Below are 6,731 nucleotides of genomic sequence, written 5' to 3'. Positions count from 1 at the left end.
TCTATTTTCTTATTCACTCAAGTTTCTCTTGGTGTCCCCTGCTATTTACCCCCTCTTTCCCATCCCTCACGCCATCTTAGATTATTTAGTGTTCCACCCTCCCCCTGTTAATTATTCTTCTGATTACTATAATAGTGAATATTATAATAGTGAATAGAGTTCACTACAGAGAATTATACATAACATTTATCTACATAGGAATACAGATGATTAGATCTCACTGAGGCCCTTAAAAAGGCAAATTTAAAAATTATAAGTTTTCTTTCTTTTCCCTCTGTATCTTATTTACCTTTTCAGGTTTCTCTCGATTTTTGTGGTTCTATATCAAACTTTCCATTTAGCCCTGGTCTTTTCTGTGCAAATACCTGGAATTCTTCAATTTTGTTGAATGCCCATACTTTCCCCTGGAAATATATAGTCAGTTTTGATGGGTAGTTGATCCGTGGTTGCAGCCCCAGCTCTCTTGCCTTTCTGAATATCGTATTCCAAGCCTTATGGTCTTTTAGGGTGGAGGCTGCCAGATCCTGTGTGATCCTGATTGGTGCTCCTTGATATTTGAATTGTCTCTTTCTGGCTTCTTGTAAGATTTTTTCTTTTGCTTGAAAGGTTTTGAATTTGGCAATGATATTTCTAACCGATTTCTTCTCTGGGTCGAATGTAGTGGGTGCTCTATGAATCCTTTCAATTTCTATATTGCCCTCTTGTTGTAGGACTTCAGGGCAATTTTGCTAAATAATTTCTTTTAGTACGGAGTCCAGGTTTCTTTAATTTCTGGTTTTTCTGGAAGACCAATTATTCTCAAATTGTCTCTTCTAGACCGGTTTTCTTGGTCTGTCACTCTCTCATTGAGATATTTCATGTTTCCTTCTATTTTTTCAGTCTTTTGACTTTGTTTTATTTGTTCTTGTTGTCTTGAGAGATCATTAGCTTCTACTTGCTCAATTCTAGCCTTTAGGGATTGATTTTCAGCTATAATATTTTGGTTTTCGGCCATAATCTTCTGGTTTTCGGCCATAATCTTCTGGTTTTCGGCCATACTCTTCTGGTATTCCTTTTCAATCTGGCCAATTCTGGTGTTCAATTTGCTTATCAGTTCATTTGGTTTCTGAGCCTCACTTTCCAATTGCAAGATTCTACCTTTTAAACAGTTATTTTCTTGCCAGATCTCTTCCATTTTCCTCAAAATCTCAGTTTTGAACTCTTCCATAGCTTGTGAGGAGTTTTCCTTATTTGAGGAGTGTCCGGATGCTTGTTTGTTCTCCTCCTCTGTTTGCTCGGGTGTCTGGATTTTCTCTGTGTAAAAGTTGTCGAGTGTTAAAGGCTTCTTTTTCTTGTTGTTATTCTTTCTCTTCTGAGTTTCCTGAGTCTGGGTAGCCATCATTAGCTCAGCAGCTTCTCAGGTTTATCCTCGCGCTCAGTGTCTGTCCGCGGTCTATTGGCTCCTGAGGTCTGAGTTCTGGTTTTTTCCAAGGTCAAGCCCCCTGGTGGGCCCCCTTGCTTGATCCTCTGCAGGAGGTTCCTTTACAAGTCTCAGGGCGCTGCTTCCACAGTCGTATACCCGTCTGCACTGGTTCCTCACTCAGGTTTTCAGAGCTTTAGTTCCTGGCTGTGTCTGCCTCTACCCATGCCTCTGCCTGTGCCTGTGCGCTCTGCGTCCGGCGTCCACTCTCTGCTCCCGCACTCAGATTTCGTTTGCATTCTTTGGCTTATTGGGGTCCCAGATCTTGCTGCTCTCAGGAACAGGCCCCGGAGCTGCCAATGACTCGATGGGTGCCCCAAACTTGCTCTATTTCTTTTTAGCTGGGTTCCGTGCTATAGGTGCTGTGTGTGGAGGGGGTGGGGGTGGGGCAGTTGCTCAGCCCGCGATTTAGTGAGAGCCCTTCATAGCCTGGAAATGTCTCGATTCCACCCACGTACCTTCCATGCTGTGCCCTGTTGTGGCGTTCCTCCGTTCGTCTGGACTTGTTTTTATGTCCCCTTGAGGAATTTTGTGTGTTTCGGTCAGGAGAGGTTAAGAGCTGCTTCTTACTCTGCCGCCATCTTTACCGGGAACCCCAAAATAGTTTTTAATGGTTGCCTTAATTTCCTCTTCATTAGAGGTGAGGTCTGCCTTAGCTGCATCCCACAGAGTTTGGTAGGATGTGTCATCATTGTCATTCTCTTCAATTAAATTGTTGATTGTTTCTATGATTTCTTCTTTGACTAGCTGGTTTTGGAGAATCATATTATTTAATTTCCAATTTAGTTTTTGATTTGCCTGTCCAGGTGCCCTTACTAATTGTTATTTTTATTGCATTATGATCTGAGAAATTGATATTTATTATTTCTGCTCTTTTGCATTTGTTTGCCATGTTTCTATGCCCTATTACATGGTCAATCTTTGTGCATGTACCATGCGCAGCTGAAAAGAAGGTGTATTCCTTTTACTTATTTTTTTTTCTCCATACATCTATTAAATCTAATTTTTCTAGGAGTTCATTCACCTCTCTTATCTATTTCTTGTTTATTTTTTGGCTTGATTTATCTAGATCTGAAAGAGAAATATTTAGATCTCCCACTAGTATAGTTTGGGGGCAGCTGAGTGGCTCAGTGGATTGAGAGCCAGGCCTAGAGACTGGAGGTCCTAGGTTCAAGTCTGGGCTCAGACACTTCCCAGCTGGGTGACCCTGAGCAACTGTGTGTCCCATTGCCTACTGGTTGTGGCCCTATGCTCCTAGAATGGAGTCCCAGGATTAAAAAAAAAACTAGTATAGTTTTACTATCTATTTCCTTTTTGAGTTTCTCCTTTAGGAATCTGGATGCTATGACATTTGGTTCATACATGTTGAGTACTGTTATTTCCTCATTGTCTTTACTGCCTTTTATCAGAATGTAATAACCTTCCCTGTCTCTTTTAATCAGATCTATTTTTACTTTGGCTTTGTTAGAAATCATGATAGCCACTCCTGCCTTCTTTTTCTCAGTTGAAGCTCAAAAGATTTTGCTCCAGCCCTTGTCCTTAAACCTTTGTATGTCCACCCACTTTGTATGTGTTTGTTGTAGACAACATATGGTAGGATTTTGTTTTCTAATCCACTCTGCTATTTGCTTCCCTTTTATGAGCAAGTTCATCCCATTCACATTCAGAGTTATAATTATCAGTTGTGTATTTGCCAACATTTTGGTATCCTCTCCTGGTTCCACCCCTTCTTTTCATACTATTTCCTTTTAAACCAGTGGTTTGTTTTAAACCTGTCCCTCTTGTCCCCTACCTTGATTTACTTCCCTTTCCGCCCCCTACCTTATTCTTCCCATATTTTTATTTTTAAGGCCTAATGCATTCCTTCCCCCTTTCCTCCACTCCCTTTTTTGACCTCCCCACTCCCCTGCTCCCCTTGGTTTATCCCTTCTGACTTTCTTAGTAGGGTTAGATAGAATTCTATATCCAAATGGATGTAGCTACTCTTCCCTCTCAGGGTTAATTCTGCTGAAAGTAAGGTTTAAATATTCCCTATTAATGCTCCCTTCCTCTCCTTCTTATAATAGTATTTCATCCCCTCCCCTTCCCATGCCCTCTTTGTGTAATATAGAATATCCTATTTTTCTTATTCATTCATGAAGACAATCCCCACAATAACATACTGGACAAGTGGGGTGCCACATGTCCTTTACTTGAAGAATTCCAAGGAAGAAGACCTCTTTCCACTTTGGGGCCACTCTAATTGTTGGGAAGTTTTTCTTAAAATGACATCTAGAGGGGGCAGCTGGGTAGCTCAGTGGATTGAGAGTCAGGCCTAGAGACCAGAGGTCCTAGGTTCAAATCTGACCTCAGACACTTCCCAGCTGTGTGACCCTGGGCAAGTCACTTGACCCCCATTGCCTACCCTTACCACTCTTCTGCCTTGGAGCCAATACACAGTATTGACTTCAAGACGGAAGGTAAAGGTTTTAAAAAATGACATCTAAATGTTCTTTGTAACACCTTCCTAATTATCCTAGATCTTCCTTTTGAAACCAAATTGAACAAATCTAATCATTTCTCTCCATTGCAACTTTTGAAATCCTTAGAAGTATCTATTATGTGACTCTCAACTGAATCTGACATTCAAAGCATCTATAATCTGGTCCCATCATTGCTTTCATGCTTCATTCTTTGTATGCCCTTTCATACCAATTAGGTTATCTCTAGATGAGATTGTTTGTATTCCACCTAAAATGGCCCATATAAAGAATGATGTTGAATCTAGAGCAACAGAACCTTGGTTCAAATAATAATTTTTTAATTTACTATTTGACCTTTGGCAAAGTTTACATTTGCCCAAAAGTTTTTGGCACTTCACTTCCTCATCTATAAAATGAAGATATAGATGAGAAGATTTTTGAGTTTCTTTCTTGCTCTAAATCTATTATCTTATGATCCTTTCCTACTATTTCCTTTGCTTAGGTCATACCCTCTATTAAAATAGTGCCTTTTCCCCATCTTACCCTGTTTAAAATGTTTATCTAAAAGGGGGTAACTAAAAAGGACAGTGGATAGAGGGCCAGGCCTGAAATCAGAAGAATCTGAGTTCAAATCTGGCCTTAGATAATTTCTAGCTATGTGACCCTGGACAAGTCACTTAAACCTGATTACTTAACCTTGGCATTCTACTGTTTTAGTATCAATACTAAGAAAGTAAAGGTAATTTTAAAATATCGTACTTAGTTTTGGTTCAATTCTTTCCCCGAAACTCCTGCCCCCAGGAAGCCTTTACTAATTCTTCTAAATCACAAAGTATTTTATTTATGCTGCTCTTAGTAACCTTTCACAAGCTGTGCTAGAGAATTATTATTTGGGTGATTACTTTGTCTCCACTGTTAGAGTAGGAACTCACTCATAACTCACTCTGCCATCAGCTATCTCTGTAATTTTGAAAAATAAATCATTTTGCCTCTGGGGTTAATTTCCTTCTTTTTTATTATTAATAAATTTTGTTTTGACTCAGCAGACCAATCCAAAAAAAATTCAAAAACTAAACTAGTCACAAGAATATTCCCAGAAAGCCATCAAACCAGTGTGGCAAAGTGAAGGCATTTGCTTTCCATGTTTTGTAGTTTGTTAAAAGCATGGAGTCTATGTGCTGTAGCTTTAATAAGATCAAAGTAGCAGATGGAAAACAGAGGGAGTTGAGAGTCCTATTTCTGCCTTCTGTAAAGGAAGACATTGAGAGGAATTTGGCATTCCACCCTCCAGCCCTCCTATCAGAGGTGAGAAGAGGCTAAGAAAGGTGATATCAATCAAAGCTTGATTAGCAGCAAGGTGTTGAGACTAGAAGTGAGGAGCTGATCTTGGAAGAGGTATCTTGTTCCATAAAATTGATACCAGGCAGAGGAGAAAACACAAAATGGAGGGAACTATGCAGTTACCTTTGATTTCAGCAATAACAGTGTTAGAGAGGCAGAATAGAGGCCACAGAATACTAAGAATCACATTAGTTAGCAGGCTATTAAGAAAGCTTTTTAAAAGGTTTTTTTAAGAAAGATTTTTTAAAGAACAACTAATCCTAATACTATACAAACTATTTGACAAAATAAGCAAAGGAGTCTTACCAAATTATTTTTATGAAACAAATATGGTCCTGATACCTAAGCCAGGAAGACCGAAAACAGAGAAAGAAATTATAGACCAATCTACTTAATGAACATAAATGCAAAAATTTTAAATAAAATACTAGCAAAGAGACTACAACAATAAATCACAAGGATTATTCAGCATGACCAAGTGGAATTTATACCAGGAATGCAAGGCTGGTTCAATATTAGGATAATCATCCACATAATTGACCATATTAATAATTAAACTAACAGAAATAACATGATTATCTCAAAAGATGCAGAAAAAGCCTTTGAAAAAGTACAAGACCGATTCCTATTGAAAACACTAGAAAGAATAGGAATGAAAGGACCTCTCCTTAAATAATAAGTAGTATTTATTTAATAATAAGTAGTATTTATTTAAAACCATCAGCAAGTATCACCTGCAATTGGGGACAAGTTAGAAGCCTTTCCAATAAGATCAGGAGTGAAGCATTGATGCCCATTATCACCACTATTATTTAATATTGTACTAGAAATGTGAGCAGTAGCAATTAGAGAAAAAAAGACATTTGAAGGAATTAACACAGGAAATGAGGAAACTAAACCATTACTCTTTGTGGATGATATGGTATAGTTAGAGACTCCTAGAAAATCAACTAAAAAGCTAGTAGAAGTAATTAATAAATTTTGCAAAGTTGTAGGATACAAAATAAACCCACATAAATCATGAACATTTCTATATACTTCCAACAAAAGCCAGCAGCAAGAATTAGAAAGAAAAACTCCATTTAAAATCACTCTAGAGAGTATTCTGGGAAGATGGCAGCTTCGATGTAGCAAGGTTCCAGACCTCTGAAAATCCTTCAACACTGATCAAAGACAAAGTGCTTTGAGGGGACAGAAAGCCAAACCTGACAACAGAACAGAGCTGGGGATCCTCTTGCTGAACTCAACTTAAAAGGTATGTGTATGGGGGGGGGGTGGGAAGCCTAAATTCTTGAACTGTCCAGTTTGAGGGGAAAGGAAGAAGGAAGATCCCAGGTCCCCTCCCCCACCTAATATACTGAGTCTCTAGCAGATCCTGGAATCTCTGGGTGGGCAAGGGCGCTAGTCTGGAGGGAGTGCTTTCTGGCACAGCTATGCCAGGCTCAGGGCATTGAACATAGATGGCAGGG

Source organism: Gracilinanus agilis, chromosome 2 (assembly GCF_016433145.1).
Source record: "Gracilinanus agilis isolate LMUSP501 chromosome 2, AgileGrace, whole genome shotgun sequence".
NCBI classification, from domain to species: Eukaryota; Metazoa; Chordata; class Mammalia; order Didelphimorphia; family Didelphidae; genus Gracilinanus; species Gracilinanus agilis.
Note: the sequence above shows the minus strand (reverse complement) of the source record.